The 18,319-nt window shown below is 41.0% G+C and overlaps 1 protein-coding gene across 4 annotated transcripts in view; it reads right to left on the reverse strand.

Annotated features, from left to right (window-relative positions):
• GALNT9 (polypeptide N-acetylgalactosaminyltransferase 9) overlaps positions 1 to 18,319 on the reverse strand; it is a 323,797-nt gene that overhangs the window by 106,981 nt on the left and 198,497 nt on the right. The window lies entirely within an intron of this gene.

An 18,319-nucleotide genomic window follows, 5' to 3' on the forward strand; every position in this document is an offset into this window, starting at 1 on the left:
AAAGCACAGCAGTGATTTAGGAGTTTATTTCCTGCAGACTTCCAGTCAACCTTGAACTCCCAGCTCCTTCAGTCACGTCAGAAAATGAGATGGATGTGCTGAGGTAGTCAAGAGAAAGTACTGGTCCACTAACAAACACTTCTGATGATGTCTGAGAGCATGAGCAACCCCAGTCAAAGGGTCTTTCCTTTAAAAACCAGTGGGTGCTTACGTGCTTTGCTGGATTGTCACCCAAATGCTTCCCAATGTATTTTGTAGATACCAGATGCAGCAATTTACAGTTAAAACTTCCTTATTCCAAGAAACCCTAACCAGCAATTGTCACTGTGAGCCAGTCAGTGACATTAGCAAGTCATGCACAACAATGCACTACCACCAAAGCATAACCCTGCCTCTGCCACCTTACAGCACCTTTGCTTGGCCAGATGCTGACAACTGACCAAATGCACTGCAACAGAACATCCCGTCACCTGTGCCTGCATGCAAGGTTGAGAAAGTCAGTGTCAGGAGGACACATGAAGTCCTCCTTGGTGCATCCCTTGACGTTGGTCCTGGAGCATGGCAGCAGGACAGACTTAATTCCAGAGAAGACCTAGGAAAAAAGTAAGGCTATAGCAAGCCTACTGACTTTCAATAAGGCATAGGGCATCCTCACAGAAAATGACTGGAGCAGCAGTCTTGGAGACAGAATGAAAGCGTGAGGTAAGAAAGCTATGAGCTAACTACAGACAAGTTTCAAAAAAAGATTAGTCATTTTAATTATTTCTTTTGACAAAAAAAGTAACCAGAAGGTGAAGACATCAAACTGTAGGAAGGTGTCCTAGCAAGGCACACTCTTATATCCTTCAATCTTACCACCAAAAGGACTTTGGTAAGAAATTAAGAAAATATCCATTTCTGGTAGCCCTGATACTGTGCAGTAAAGTGCCTGGGTGCTTAAGGCAGCACTGCTTGTGCTTGGCCACCCTGCTTGGGGAGCCCACCACACCAGCACTACACCCAGCACATGCCAGGGAAGGGAGCTGGGTACCACCCCACTTTCCACTTCTCTGCACTAGGTCTGATCACATTACGGACTGTGGCAACTGGGTGAGGGAGGACAATTACAGTAATTGATAGCTGAAACTTGGCCCCATTAACATCTGTCTAACAATACCGAGTTCGGGAAGAATTTAGAGCATTCATTTGACCTCTGTGGTAGCTAACGATGGTCTAAGCTGGGCAGGCACAGCTCACATCTAATATTACTGTGATTCTAAATTAGTGTTGTGAACTGTCATCTGGTCTCACAGTGTACCACCAGCAAAGGAGTTCAGGTCTGCATGAGAAGCAGTGCCTCTCTCCGGGGCAGACAGGTATGCTGCAGACACACACAGCTGGGTGCATCTAGGATGAGCAATTCCAAGCAAAGGCTGACAATGCCATGGCTAATCATTTCCATGGACTAGCTGAGGATGGATTAGACCTGATACGTGAAACCGCCCTTGAGGCACCTTTCATACAACATGCCAAGCATCAAACCTGAGGCATCCTGCTGTTACCCTGCAAAGAGTCTTTGAATGTTTTTGCTCTATATTCGTTACTGCAGAGCTCGGCTGGCAACCCAGAGGTATTTCCTTTGTACGTGACAGACAGCTTGATGTCAGATCATTTTTCTCTATTCTGGAGATGATTTTCACTCATTCTTCCCTTGCACTGAACCGGTTCCTTAAATGAACGTCTCCCAGCCAGCCCCCTGAGCCCAGCTGTGAGCACTGTCTATGCAGGCAAAAGAAAACAGGAAAGCCTCTTCAGCTGGCAGACCAGAACCTTGGGAAAAAATTCATGTAGTAACACAAAAAAGGTCACAGTTTAGAAACAGGGACAACGAGAAAACAAAAGCTTCTCAGTTGCACATAAGCCTGTTGTGGCAGTCCTGGGAGCATGTAGGCAATAAATGGAAGGAAATTTTCTTTTGTCTGAACCTTCATTCCTTGACAGATGTATTCACTCTATTGGTATCTGATCCAACAGAAACGTGAAGCCCTCTATTTATCAGGGCTGGTCTTACGTTCCATTTGAGTTGCGCTATTTTTTGTGAAGGACTGACACTATAGCCATGTGGGTACTTCAGTGCATTACCAAGGAAAGAAAAATCTTTCCTGCTGTCTTTCTCCTGTCTGTATACTTGCTAAACTCCAAAAATTAGTTTTGCTTGCAGACCTTAATATACTGAGTTTGGAAATGGATTAGGCAATGCATTTAGAGATTTCTGACAGCTTTACCCTTCAGGAAGAAATGCAAACAAAATTAAAGCTACTTCATGAATCTTTAAAAGTATTTAATACAAAATATGTTCTTCCAATGAACCACTGAGATGGAGATGACTGTGGTTTTCTCTCCTTTACATACTTGATGAAATCGCTGGGCATGAAGAAACCTCCTCTGTAGTTCTGGCACATCAAGAAGCCCAACATGCTCCATACCTTGAAAGCTGCAGAATGGTCTGTGTTCATGTTTTATAGCCTCAACAGGGGAAAGAGGCGGAACACCACTTCATTGGGTACACGATCAATAAAAGGACAAAGATAAATATTCAGAAGATTACTGAAACCTTGCTTGTTAATGCTAACAAATACCACTTTTAATCACCAGGTCAATATGTATTTTGAACGCAGTTAAACCAAAGGCTCAGGGGCTCGGGCTTACATAGATGGTTACCTTCTAGTACCTAAACGCTGCTCTGACTTCTGTAGGCACAGGCAACTTACAACAGCTAAATCACTAAATTTAGTAGCTAGTTCAATGCCTGATTTCTTTCTACAGAAAACCACTGAGGCTTTGCAGCTAGTGCTAGATGTAATAGTAACTTTTCAGATGCAGCAATAAACTAACATTACATTCTTGTTCCACATCGGCATAATAGTGAAGATGTGACAAGCTGCAAACATCTCCTTCCCCAGCATGGGATTCAACTGCTGGCCCATCCACCGCAAAAGCAATGACAGGCTACAAAACTGATTAGCTTCATTGATCATGAATCTGTCAGGCAGAGGCCTCCAACTTCTTCCTAATTAATTCTCCCTCTCAATAGAAGGTATTAACTGTATTATACCATAACATTCTCTTCCTAGTAAGGATGGATTTTTCTGCCCTATCCAAAAGGAAGAATAACCAAACCCAACCAAACAGTAAATTTTTGTGTTGAAGACTTGCTCTTACTTCTTCCTCCTGTTTTCCAGCTCAAAGACAGCATTCACTAAGAATCACATAATATAAATGCTCACAGCTGTGAACAAGGGAGCAGCAGTACAGAACACTGATGCTCTACATATCTTGAGAGAAGCAGCCCATTGTATTTACAACTACACTAAAAAAGAGAAGCAACTGTTGTTTTCAGAAAAAAAACAGAAAGTATGGTGATACCAGAAGATACCTTTTTACCATGGCTGTTTCTTTGAAGTCTGTGTTGCTTCATAGAACAGCCTTCACTTTTATTTATCATACCTAAAAAAAATCAACACCTCCTTTTTTCTGAATTTATTTGGGAAGGTGCAGATACAAGTTATGGTGCAATTCTTGTGGCTGCTGTAAGCTTGATAGTCTAGGCAGCTCAAAAAAGTCATAAACACTGATGAACAAAGGATTTGGTGGGTGAATTTCCTCCCCTGAGTAACAGTTAAAGAAATTGGGATAATTTTCACTTCACCTCTGCAAGTGCTATAACACTCCTGTCAGTATTTGGACATTTAGCATTAATGCTGACTTCCCATCCATCTGGTTTTTGGGTCCTCAACAAAGAAAGCATTTGCCCAAGCAATGAAAGCCATTTTTGAGCTTTACTGCCTGATTCTTGAAAGAACAAACTGAATGACAGTTTTTCAAGAACTAAATGAAATGCTGAAGAAATGACTAGCCTTTCTATTGCTTGAGGGATCATCTTCATAGTCTGCGTTACTTAAAACGCTCCTCTCTCCAGACTTTACAGTCTGTAAACAGTGAGCTTCCCTGAACAACTTCTACCTGACTACAGCTGCTCCCTTGGCCACACTCCATGCAGCACGTCCTCAGCAGTTATCTCTGAAGAAGAAATTAATTAAAAAAAAGATACCTACACAACTGTTCCCGAGTACAAACTGTGTCTGTTCCTTCTCCCACAGTGTCTCAGTGCTTCACATTAAAGGGGAGTCAGGGGAAATCAACTAAAATAATCTGTCCTCCAGCTTTCCTGGTACAGTGATACTGATGGTCATTTCCAGGATTACAATAAAGACAGTACTTAAATCTACTCCATACTGCAGGAATTCCAAGCAGCTTTTCCTCCATGCTGCCTGGACACATTTTTCCTTATTTGGCATCTAAAAGTCCAAGGCAAAAATCACTCACATTCACCAGAAAGAAATCAGGCCAAACCCTCAGTTCCGTGCTAATCTCAAACACTTCCTGTATCAATGAAAAGTGTCCTTTAATATCAACCAGAAACAAACGATTGCAATACTCCATGCGTTTACCAGCACACATATCTGGTCCCAGGAATTTCCCACATTCCCAGGCTGAACAATTGGACTTCATGCCTATAGGATTTGCAGAATGAAGAACAGGGGCAGCCTTTTTAAAATGAATGTCTTTCATACCTTAGAACTGTCTCCTCTCTGTCCTATTTCCTACAGAAAAGGCCAAATTTACAGGATTTCGATCCTGTAATACTTCCATGAAGGAGAGAACCCTCTGAAGCCGGGACACAGGCAGTTCCACAGATAGGTTAAAGATCCCCATGAAGTCGCAATAACACACATGGGACAAGTGTTTCCTAAGAATCAGACATTCATTTTTGTCCTTTTTCCTTTCCTTTTAAACTCCAGGCCAGTGCAACTGGGACTGATTTCTCACCACACAAAAAGCACAACATGTCTGTACCTTTTGGTTTTTAACATGCTGCTCTATTTGGCTTTATTCTTTCCTTCCCTATGACAAATTATTTTATGTGCATGGTAGGAAGCCCTGAGAATTGTCAATCAGTGACTGATAGGACAATATATATGCATAGTTAACATACACAGCATGAAGACAGCCCCACTTGTAAAGAATATTAACCCTTACATTTAGGATTATTAGACTCTTTGAAAGTAGCTGCCACACACATAATATAGGAGGCCTTCTATTTCACTGAGCTATTTACGGCTTTCCTCAGGCAAACAATACCAGAAACATGCCATCATGTCTAATACTCATATTGATTTATACATATAAAAATGCTAAAACTAGTTCAAATCACTTTTAAAATGAGCCTCTTTATTAACATGAAAAATGACTAAAAGCTCATGCTCAGATCCTTATGTAGCAAACAATATTTGCCTTTTTTTGGTAACTTATCTTGAGTCACTAATATGTTTTGAAATACCATCTGTAAGAAATTTCCACTCTATCCCCTAGTGTGCCCATTCAGATCTGCCTGTGGCTGTATGCATGCTGCATCACAAAGCATTAGGCTGATTGGAAATTAATGGAGAAACTGAAATCTGTTTTCAAATGCTTTTCCAAAAATCCCCAAAGAAAATGTATCCCCCATGCAATTTTATTTTTAATGTTGGTGCACCTAAATTTAAGGAAGAGCCCCACAAAATTCCAAGTGAGACGCATTCTGCCTAATTTTAGGTGATTAAACACTAATGGCTTATTTAGATTTGTCAAGTGAGTCTCAGGATTTCTGAAAGATCCTGGTCTCTGTTCCAACTGGATTTTTAGCTTGCATCCTTTAAAAGTAAAAACCAGACAAGAGTTGTTTAAAAAAAAAAAAAAAGGGGGGGGGGGGGGGGGGGGTTTCTCGCAAAACTCTGCTTTGAGATTGGACAGCACTTTGAACTTGAATTGAAATATAAACATCAGTGAAACCAATGAAGTGATACTAAATAAAGGCAAAACTACAGGCATTTTGCCAATTCGCAATAGCACTGCTTTGATCCAAAGTTCTTACCAGCAAAACATAGTCAGAAAACACTACCTCTTGTGCAAATTTTTGAAACTTCATTCTGGGAACTATGCTGTCTATGGAGGAGAGAGAACGCACTCTTATCTCAGTGCTTTGCCAAAACTAAGACCTCCTATTTCACATAAGGAAGGTTCACAGAGAGCCATTCAAGAAGCCAGAAAACATTTTCTAGGGTGCATTCGCAAAACTGGCTGCTACCCTGTGGCACCACTTCTTGTTCCTGCCACCAAGGGTTATTACTCTCCAGTAGCAATGTGAAGCCAGCTATTTAGCTGCATTTCCAACGGTGAATTCTAGCACATTTCCCATTAAGAAGTACTCTTCCACTCAAGCTGATGCATCAAGATCCCAAAAAAGGATCTTTATGGCAAAGGAAGAATTAACCCAGCATGTCTGCAAGAAGTGAGAAGGTAACTGCCCAAATAACCAAAAGTGGACTGCATATCTTAAGATACCACCTTCTCTGAAATGTCTCTCCCATAGTACTTCAAGTCCATGACAGGCGTAAGGGAAAAATAGTGGAGTGGATGAAATCAAAGGAATAATTTTCAATAAATAATGTATAAGAGTAGACTCACCATCTTCCATTTACACAGAACACTTTGCTGTGCCCTTGAAGCTATCTGTTATTCAGACAGTAATATGTAAATAGAGAAAGTTATCCTTGACTATTAAAAAATTTACTGCAAGTATTTAATATTAAAAATTCAAGGTCCTTTTGTTTAATTTTGGCTATCTCACTCCCTCAGCCAGTGCTGTTGGTGCTGGGCAGAGGCTGAGTGTCACAGTGTTATCAAGAAATGTAGGGCAATAAAAAAGTTTTCAAGGTAACTGCTGCAGAGCTCTTTCTGGATTTCATTACAGGTTTGCTGTCACGTTGCAGTGTGGTGGTAAGGAGTAGGATAGCGGAATGCAATCATTTTCCACTATTACTTCAGCTAACAATGTTTTTTATGGTCTTGGGAGGACATACAATAATGTTTGGCAAGCAATCCTTTCTTTAATGGCTCCAGTGTATTTCACAGAAGACCAGCTTTAATCTCTGGTCAAATGCAGTTATGCAGCAGAATGTTTCTTTCTATCTATGTACAAATACAGGACAGTTAGAGGAATAAACAACCAAATGGGAGGTCACTCATAAACTGAGTAAACCCATCCCCTCAACTGCCTGCCAAAGCTGTAGTAAGAAGCTCTTAATTTTGCCTTGTCCTAGCAGTTGCAGGGCTGGTTGTAGCCCTGAAAGATAGTGTTTCCCTGGTAATCACAGCACTCGGCGTGGTGAGGTGACGCAGGAGCTGATCTGACTAACCAGCAATGGCCTTTAAGTGTTCAAACAGTAGTCACAGGGTTTTCCCTCTTGCTTTAAATGATCAGTTTCTATCAGAGTGAAAACAGACCAAGTTTACGGCATGTGGGAAGAATTATGGTTCAAATAGAGCAGTGTTCCAAGAACAAATGCATAAAGAACATTGATTTAGCACTTGAAAATGGAAGAATTAAATCCATGATGTTTAGATGCTTTATATGGGATTGAGCAGAGCGCCTGGTGGAGTAGCAGCATGTTTATAAAAAGGCATGCCTCTGAGTCAAGCAGAGAGGATAAATGAAGGTGCATGTGCTGTATGTATTTCCCTCAGTAGGCAGGGCTAGGGAACTGCCTGCCAAACTAAGCCTCTGTAACAACAAATGATGGAGCACATCAAAATACCTGAATAAACTTTGGATCAGGACCCTGCAGGATAAATCACTGGGCAAAACCAGCTTGCTGAAAACCTAAGAGCAGTCAGATCGAACTTTACTCCTCTTTGTATCTTTCCCAGTGATATTTACAGGACTGTTCTTTGTATATTATAACTACTTTACGAAATGTCCTATTCAAGTAAAGCAGTTAAGCATGTCTTAACTTCACTGGGGTTACTCATACACTTAAAACCAGGAACATATTTAAGTGCTTCATTGGACTGAAGCCAAATTGCACTTTTATAGCTTTTGTTTAAATTAAAGGCTAGCTAGAGGTGAATAGCACAGCATTCAACAATTTCATGCATTTAGAAGTTAAATGTTAACAACAGTTTCTTACCTTCTAATTATTTTGGGCACTTCAGAAAAAAAACCTTGCATTTTAATTAAATTTTGGTTACATTTAGAAATAATTTTTTTTTTTTTAATCCAGCCACATTTACTGTCTAATGCAAAGCTAAGATCTAGGGTGCACACTTCATAGCAGCAAAACACTTCAATGTATGGGGATTTTTTTATATTTATGAGTTCTTATCTTGATTCAGAAAAGGAGGTCAGCATATGTTTACTCTTTACTGAGGCTGACGGAAATTAGACACACATCCTAGACCAGGCAACATACCTAAGTATGATTGTGAATTTGAGTGGGCCAAGGACACACGCTAGTCTCTCCCTGACTCAGAGGAGCTATGGCCATCATAGCACTTCAACATTCCTGCACTGCTCCTGTCAAGATCTGTCTGCTGAGAGCCTATTTGCTTTTTCCCTCCACATTACCTGGTGTTTTTTCCTACTTGCCTACAGAGCACAGACTTTTGAAGTCACATTCTCAGTGTTTGCAGATTGAAATTAATTTGCCATCAGAAAGCAATGCAGAAGTGAGTGCTCCACACTGTGGGAACAGATTATTGCCATTACCAGTCTGCCCAGCTGACTGAGGCTGTGCTCACAGCCCTGCCCTTCATTCCTCGTCTACAGACACTATTTGCTCGAACCTGTACTCAGAGAAACTTTTCCCCCACTGCTTCCAGAGATTCCCAGAGCTGTCAGGCAAAGGAGTTGAGTGCTCCTCTATGAGCAAACAGAACACAAATTCCCTGTCTCGTGGGTACATGTGGGTTAATAACACCGAGGCAATAAGCCAATGAACTAGCTGTAGGTCATGCATTTGTTTTCAGGCAGTGTGGAAAATACAGGAGCAAAGCTTCAATGTCATTTTTATCTTGAGTTTAATGTAAACTGCACCACGACCCTCTGGGAGAACTGTGTCCTAATGAAACATCCGCAGCGGGGATGAAAGCTTACTCCAGTTGCTGAATGAGACAACTGTTCACTTTGTGGATGGAAATTACTAAAATTTATGCCTTTCCTCTGGAATTTTAGGGGTACAGTCTAACTTAGCAACAGCACCCAAGGGTATTTTAGTGCACTGTTTTAATTATTATTGCTGCTATTAATATTCTACCATTAGTCAAGTCTGAGCTACTGTCTCTGCCAGAGAGGTGTGTTTCACACTACCCTAGAGGCTAGCCCAGTGCTAGGTCATTCTGAAGACAAAATACATAAACGCAGACTAACAGAAGTCTGGGAACATAGAATAAGTAATATACTCATTCCTTGGAGCAAAGAAGAAAATAAACTAATTAAGGAACTATCTGACAACCTGAAGGCATCTCACACAGGTAAAACACAACTCCAGAGGGCTTCATTTCTAGAAGCTGAGAAACAGGGAATCTTGTTTGTAAGCAATACAGAGATATGAAATCTCCTGTAATTTAAAGCTGCTTAATGCCTCACTGATAAATCCTGCCACACCATCACCACTAAAAATTGTAGGTGCACATCTTAGACCAAGGGGATTTGGATTTTGCCTGATGTCTGCGTGACAATTGTCCTCATTTTCTCTGTTTACTTCAGACATATAAGGAGAGATGTGTATTTGTGCTGGGTAGCCAGCTCTGCTGCTCTTCTCCACTGAATGGCTTCTTGTCATTGCTTAAGCGATCCCTACCCAATATATCAGCTATATCATAATTCTCTACAGAAAATGGAGAATGATTTTGCCTTCCCTTCTGTCACTACTGTTAACCTTCTGCTGAGCAAGGGTCTTCCAGCTTTCTTTCTGGGGAGGGGAGATAAGAAACACTAATTCATTTTCCAAGCGTTATTTTCATATATATGCTAATCTATATACCAGAGGTGGTCACAATAATACACAGAGGACTCTTAACTTAAGAAATCGCACCTCATAACCAAGTTTCTTTGCAAAGACTAACTTTTCCTCAAATATTAATTAATTATAGACTTAAGCTAGTCATCTTTCTAAGGCAGAGCATTAACTTGCACACTGAATGAAAATAAAAATACTAGAAACACAGAACATGCTGTGTGTTTCCCCAGTGACCCTGCCTTTACAATACTTTGGCTTGTTAAAAGCTCCACCACAAATTTTGTGTAAAAAAATGAAATTTTCCAGTTCAGTTTCCCCAGTGCTCACAAGACTATTCCTCTCAGTGCACAGAATCATCAAGAACCACAGAGATCAGGAATCTGACTTTATACCACATTTTACACCCTGATGTGCTGTATGCAGAGAATGGGGTTTTCACCACCTTGGACTTCTGAAGCTTAGTAACATGTGCTGCATGACACCCGCTCCTCAAGGGTTATTTAAGCATGCCTGGACAGCCAGGAAATAGACAACAGGCATCACCCCAGTGCTGGCTTTACAAAGGAGTCAACAAGGCTCACGGCTGGAGCTCCTGCTCCTCAGGGCTTTGCCATATTTCAAGAGAAGTCTCCGGGTGGGAACATTCAGCTGCTGCAGGATTTCTTGTGGCCAAAAGGATGCAGGCCAAAATTGCACAGTGATTTCTTATTAAGACAGCCAGTTGGTTTGCTAGAAATCTAGGGAAAAGAGTGCACAGGCTGCCTGGGAGGCAACTATCCCTGGACCTCCTCTGGAGTTACATCAGCAAGGTGACCTTGTTTGACTATGGCTTGTGTTTGAGACCACAGCAGAAGGCTTAGAAGCAATACAACAGAAGCCAAGAATTTTTCAGAAAGCTGGAGGAACAGAAAATAGAGGACACATACTTCAACATCATAGAACTATCAAACAACTTAACTGGCAGGTGCTGTTTCAGAGAACTAAACCTTGGCAAGTGTCTAGATCAAGCTAAACAAGACAGGGAGCTTAGCTACCCCTGTAACTGTCAGGTGCTTCTGGCTCTGACTAGTTTTAAGAGTCTCTCACTTTTATTAGCACTAAATTCACTCAAAATGGGAGACATGGGCAAAACAAGCAAGAACTGACACTATTAAAATGAAACAGTGCATGAACTTGGAGTTCACAATTCAGTTTTATTTCAGACAGAAGAGTAAATTGTCTGACATTTTGGCTCGCTCATGTTTTTATCGCAGAGACACAAACAACAACTACTAAAACCCCTTCATGTTATTTGACCTGAAACCTTGACTTTCTTACACTATACAACCTATCCAAATAAAACAGGAATGAAAACTAGCTGATTTTTAAAGTTACATCAGAAAGGCATTTGGATACCTCCAATACGTATCTCACATTGTCAGCAGAACTAAATCTGTATGCATATTTTAAGAAAGGAAAGGGGAACACCATCTCAAACCATTAGAAGAAATCCTTCAATGCCAAAAGAAGGATCTCAGGTGTACTGTAACAGATGCATGTAAGGAAATATAAAAGGAAAATAAATACCACGCTGAATTCATTCTCTGACTTGTTCTGTTACTTCTTTTTATCCTGTGATGTGATATCATGGAGTGTTAACATAACATGACAGTTCAGAAATTTACAGGAATACCCTTTTCTCCATGGAAGTGATAGCAGTCAACAATCAGCCATGGACCCAGGGAAGGGAAATGAAAGGAACTTTAAAATGCCAACGCACAGCTGCAAGTCATGGCTGGACCTCAGTAGTGCTTCTGCATTACAGATATGTACTCATCAGTGAAAGAACAGCATACACAATTTGAAGACAGCACCCCACCATTGCTTTTCTTAATGAGGAAATATTCCTTCTGCAATGAAAATATCGTGGTGCTCTGTCTTCAAGTGAGAAAATTACTATGGTCTCCAAAGCATACTCTTTTGTTTAAGGCAGCTGTAAACGTGCAAGTCACACAAGACACATTTAGTCTTACGATTTGTAAGAAAAATGGAGGGATGCACAAAGGCTTTGATCATCTTTTCTTTTTCTCTCAGCTGAAAACTGCTGCATCCACAGTTTTGCCTCCATAGCTGCTGGGTGGGGACCTTTCCCAGGCTGCCCATGTCAGTAGGGCATTCTTTAACACGTGTTGCTAATAGAGAAATTCCCTCTTGTTTCTGTATGCCTTGGAGCACTTAACATTTTGAATTGGATTCACCTGAAATCCTATTTAAGCTGGCTGCCCTAGGTTCCTGAGAGAGACACCTCCGGAGGACATTGAACCTTGTACGCAGTGCTACCATGTCTTTTTCCTCTCCTTCTCCATTGACTATGAAGGCAGCAAAATTGATCACCTTAAATTAGTTATATAATTTTTAGTCAATGGTATGCGACCCACCTTAGGTAAACTATTCACATATTCAAGAGTATGTTCTGGTGCAGACAAATTGCAGGGAATGGCTTCCAGTCTTACTGCATTTAAACACAACATTGCAATCAGTTATTTTTCATGCTCCCTAGTTAATCAAATTCAGCCTTCACTAAATCTACATTTATTAGTGCTGACACTCATGCAGAACTTGTCTTCAACAATTACTATACACAAAGACACTGCAAAAATGTAACAAGAGAAAAATTACTGCATTTGAATGTAAGGTGGGGTTTTGGAAAAGGTTGTTCATTTTTATGATTCTTTTTAATTTAGCCTTGCTGGTCTGCCTTTCATTATCCCATGGGCCAGTGTTAATAATCAAGATCTATATTACGCACTTTGTGGTATAATTAAAGCCTAGCACTTAATTGGAAAGCCTAGCACTAAACAAAAGTGAATCAATAACATATCCAATGGGAAAAGCCAGAGAAAACTTCTGTTGAATATCAGAAATAAGTGGGATATTGCCATGTTTCTGACACTGCTGTTAGCGTGGAATCCAGTTCATGGGGAGTCCCTGCTCAGGAGCCATGTCCTGCAAAAAATGCTGGTGCTGTCTACCCAAACCCCGTGGGGTCACCAATCCCTACAGACCCCAAAGCAGAAGGCAGGTATCAGTGTAGTGCAGCTGGTGCAGTCTCATGGTCTGGCCCTACTGCTGTTGATCAAGCAAAATGAGTCTGAGAACCTTCCTGATACTGACCCCAAAAAGTGGTTGGAAGGTCTCTCAATAATTTTTTATTAGTATTGGGAAAGAGAGTCACAGTCAGTCTTCTCACTGGAGCAATTTAACATTGTATAACTAGTGAAATACCCAACAGTGACCTGGGATTTTGGAAACAAAGGTTTGAGCCCACATTCCAATTAATATATCATTATTTATGCAGAGCAAGCAGAGCTCCAGCAGAGGTTGGGAGAAGACCTACAGTACCTTCATAAACAGGGTCAATTCATGACAATATTGGACAGCTCATGACAAATACAGAGCACTGGGGTATAAAGTGCAGGGGCTGGCTGGCAGTACCTGTGATTCACAGGGAGTTTCATTTCCCAACCAAAAGAGCAGGTGATTTTTCACCTCCTTTGAGGGCTTTGCACAGTTCCAGCCTGAGCTCTTTACAGCCAAATAAGAAACGCTTCCCAAAATGCAGTGATAAGCCTTTGGCATACACAGGGATACATGAATAAGCACAGCTGGCCCAGAGGCAGCAGTATGAGCAAATTTAGGTTGTCAGCTGATATCCCAAATGAACTGTGTCAGAATTACAACACTAAACATTGTGCAGTAGCTGGTCAGAGCCCAGCTCTCCACAGAGGAAGCAGCACAGGGATTTACTCAGTCCACACCAGCTCTTTCTACTCTTGGGCAAGAAGAAAAGTCAGCTCAAACTGGAGTCCATCTTGATGAAGCTGTACCACTCATTGTGCATACGGATAATGTGTGCACCAAGGTGCCTGTGCTATTTGTAGGGGATTCACAGCCCAAGGAAAACGTCCAGCCTGTGTAACTTGGCAGAGCTTGTTCAGATCTATATAAAGTTCCAGAGCACGTGTACACACATGCCCCCTTTGCACTGTTCAAACTCCACATCTGGACATTGATTTGGGATCTAATTAAAACACTTCAGTTAGTTTCATCTCTTACTCAATTTCCCTCTAACAAACAATCCCAATCTGTTGCCCTGAGGTAATTCTGTCTGATCCTTTTTCTGTCTTTGTTTTCTTCTCTCTGCTTCAACTTACGTCATTTGTGCAATTACAGTGGCCGAAATGGGGTCTTCAGAATTTTAGCATGTTTTATTTTAGATTTATTGAGAGAGGGTGAAAAAAGTGTGAAAAATGTCCTATTAAAAAATAAGCCTAATTGAAATCAAAATACTGTGCCTGTACTGTGATTGTGAGACACTGTCAGCTGAAAAAGGAAATGCTTAATTTCAACTAATGTTTCACTTTACTATGACCTGGCATTAAGCTGAAAGTATTGTCAGAAGCTAGTGATAGAAAATTCAATATTTTAAAGCTAACTTTTTAATGGGAAACTAACTGTTTTATTGTTCTAAAGATTTTGTTTAAATAATCATTTCACAGACTATGCTTAGTCTGATAAAAATATTTTTAGGTGGGTTTTTTTTTTTCCCAGTTGCCATTTTCTGGCCATCAGAAATTCTGATTCTTGAAAAGCTCTGGGTCTGTTCCAGTTCAAATATTCCTTGCAAAGGGCCTCATTAAGTTGCACTCTGGTTAACCTGGGAAGAATCCTAAGGGTCTGTTTTAATTTGGAGATTCTTGTGTCATTTTTCTAAGTGGTGCAAAGAATACCCCGTGTCCCCAGAGGATTTGAAAAGCAGGTCACAAGGCAGAGCAAGCTGCAGAGGTGGAGAAAATCAAGTAATACCAAGTCTAGTTCTCTCCAATCCACTGATCCAAAAGCTGATGCTCTTTGAAAGCCATCTGCCTTCCTGCCCTGCTCCTGCAAGGCCATCCAACAGAGATGGGCAGAGGAGCTGCTTGCTTGGGCAGCCTCAGGCAGGGGCCATTCTACCAAACCACCAATTCTCCTGTCACGACACCGAACTTGCAACTATGTATGATTTGGCTTGAGAGAGCTGCTGACTGATGGCTTAGATATCACAGTGACTTCACAAAGCTCTACCTCCAAAAGAAAGGGTCAAAATTAAAGGTGAGCATTCTGCATTCACAAAAGGCTTGAGCTCACCGGCCACGGAAGGACGACCTCTACAGAAAGGCTGTTTTCCAGCTACTGGCCTCATAGTAACTACTGTTATTAAACCCTTGAACGAGCAAATCAGAGGTCTATTTACCAAGTCTTCCCTCTTGATAGCGCTATTTGATCAATTCCAGAATCCCTTTTGATAGGTAATTAAAAAAGTTTTCCTTAGATATAAAGTGGAGTGAACCATTAATTACACTTCAGAGCCCTCGAGATGCAATGCCTTCGCTATTGTGAAATGTCTACAGCAAGCAACGAAAATGCTCGCCTCTATAAAAGAACTGAATAAATGAAAGTAATTTCCTCGAGACCTAGTTTCCTCTGCTTTTTATGGCTAAAGACTTGAGTTGCCTCAGCATTAATAAGTTTTTTCTTTAAGGGCTGAATTTTCTCAATACAAACATCCGTGGCCATAACACAAATATTTGGCTGATAGAGCCAGCAGACTGAATCCATATATTAGTGTTATTGTTATCACTGAACTGCCACAATGCACTTGGCATCAAGTTGCACAAAAAAGATCAGTTAAATTAAAGATCCTCAACAAGCAGCGACAATTTCTTGTAAAAGCCAATTTAGCTGTTATGGAAGCTCTGGGATCATATTAACTTTTCTCAAAAGTATACAGAATGCATCACAGCAAGTGGTTTTGACAGGCGTATGTGTGCGTATGTGTGGATGTGTCCTGCATCTAAAGAAACCCCAAAAGTTATTTAAGTTGCAAAGTCAAGTGAAAGAAAGTTAGAAAATGCCAGATTTACAGGCGTTCCACCTAATTCAACCCCTTGTGATCCAGTCTGTGCAGCAGAAAGAACAGGGGGATTGATGTTATTCTGAGAGACAATGCTTATGTTTGAAAGCATCTGGTTAGTTGACACTTCCCAATTTTCCAGGATACCACACTGTAAAACTGCTTTTGTAAGTTTGTGGGCCTTTTCCCCTGCCTTTGAATGAAGTCCTCTAAGATTCTCACTTTTTCTGCATTCTTCACCTTTGCTAAAGTCAAAATCTACTGTCATATGGGGCTGTAGCACCTCTGCCTTCATGCACAATTGGGAAGAATTGAATCTGATCCTTTGTTACTGGAGCACAGACATTTTTTTGCTAGAACTTGCAGCAGTGAAGGCTGTTATTGCCTCCAAAAGGGTAGATGGATGGCTGTCGCCATTCCTGAAGCCTACTGTAGCGATAGAGCATGTCCCAGCTAAACCTGTTCTCCTCTATTCTCAGTAGTCCTAAAAAATTAAGCCACTTGAAGACTATGCAGGGGATTAGGTGGCTGACTCTGGGCATTTCTGTTCAAATGTGCGGGATCTCTACCCAAATCTCAGCTGTGTTGCTCCAGATCTATTTTTGACTATTCTGTCAAATACTGACCCTTTGACATTACGGTAAGACAGGCATGCACACAGCCCAGCCAATTTCACAGCATTCCCATGAGTAGAATGCAAGGCTATTCTATGTCTACTCATGCTGGTAGACAAATACATGTGCTTACACTGTCCTGCACACATGTGAGTCATTGGCCAACACTGGATTTATATCCACTAAGTACTCAGGTTTATGTGATCACAACACTCACTTTGAATATAGAAGAACATAAATGGAAATTAATTCAATAATATATCACTATAAAATAACTCTTTTCCCAGAGAACCACAAAGCAAGCTCTTGCTAAGCTGTGTGCTTCCAAGGGAAAAATAACCTGTTCCTTACAAGAGAAGCTTCTCTTTCTTGCACTGCACAGAGGAAACAGTATGTTATTCAGGGCTAGAAAGTCCTGCTTATACTTTACTGCTGGGAAGACAGATCAGGACATTAAACATCCTGAGCTCTCTGCAATGTATTTTCCATGGTGGCATAATCCTTGAAAACTTCAGATATTGGAATTATTTGTATATCTCTGATATATATTTATATAGCTCTGATATTGAGAAGAAAAAGCTGAGACACATTTATTACACCACATTAGGATCAAACTATAATTTCATAATTATTGCATGAATTGTAATTACAAGCAAGCTATTTGCTGTCATTGCTTCGATTTGGCACAGAAACACAACATGCACAAAACCTGCTGTTGTCTCCTGCACTGACTTAGTGATTCCTATCTTAAAGAAAAGGCTTCTGAGTTGAAAGGAATCTGCACTGGCAGCAGCAGGTAGGAAAGTGGAACACAATGTGAGTGTATGGGAATACCACCTCAAGAGCAGGACTATCCACCGAGGCTTGCGGACGTTACTGCAGTGGAGGGACATGGAGGTGACTCCAATTTAGGAGCCTTCATGGTCACGCTGTCTGACTGCATACCTCTGTAGTGTAACGTATTTTTTTAATTTGCTGTGTGGGGATGAATATACTTCCTCAAAAGCAATTAAACTCCTGAACATTTAAGGAAACTATGCTAGCAGGTGGAACAAAAGGCTTATTCTACCAGAATAAGATACTGGACAGCAATAAAGAAGAGTTCAAAGAGAAAATGAACTAAAAGATAATATTTCTGATCAAATTTCTGTTAAAAAGACGACTAAGCCTGGAATATTACAAGTCCCACATTTGCATAGCAAAATTATGTTTACTTTCATAAATCATGTCTATGCAATGCAGACGAGTATAAACTCTCCTGGTTCATATCTTTAATACCTACTGGTGTGTGAAAATATGTAGATCTGAGCATTTTAAATGGAAGCCAGAATGGGAAGAAAGCACAGTTTAATACTTTGGGAATGCGAATCCAGGTAAGTCTTTTATTCACAGACTGGCCATGGGTTCATACATGACCTTGGCTGTTAATTCCATCATGCTTCTCAATTTAAAAATTATAAGTTCTCACTTTTTAAAAATGAAAAGTTCTGGGAATTACATGAATCGAAATCACAGACTGACAAGGCCTTAGTGATTGTCCTGGTTTCAGCTGGAATGGACTCAATTATCTTCCTAGGAGCTAGTGCAATGCTGTGTTTTGGCTTTGATGTGAGACTTTTCAGTTCCTCACACCTTGTTAGCAAAAAGGCTGGAGGGGCACAAGGAATTGGGGGGGGGGGGGGGGGGGGGCGGGGTTTGAGGGGGGGGACGGGACACAGCCAGGGCAGCTGACCTGAACCAGCCAAAGAGATATCCCATACCATGGGGCGTCATGCCCAGTATATATACCTGGGGGTTGCCCAGGGCAGGTGGGTCGATGCTCAGGGACTGGCCTGGCATCGGTCAGCAGGTGGTGAGCAGTTGCACTGTGAACCACGTGTTCCTTTCTTCCTTTC

This window comes from Falco naumanni, chromosome 1, assembly GCF_017639655.2.
Source record: "Falco naumanni isolate bFalNau1 chromosome 1, bFalNau1.pat, whole genome shotgun sequence".
NCBI classification, from domain to species: Eukaryota; Metazoa; Chordata; class Aves; order Falconiformes; family Falconidae; genus Falco; species Falco naumanni.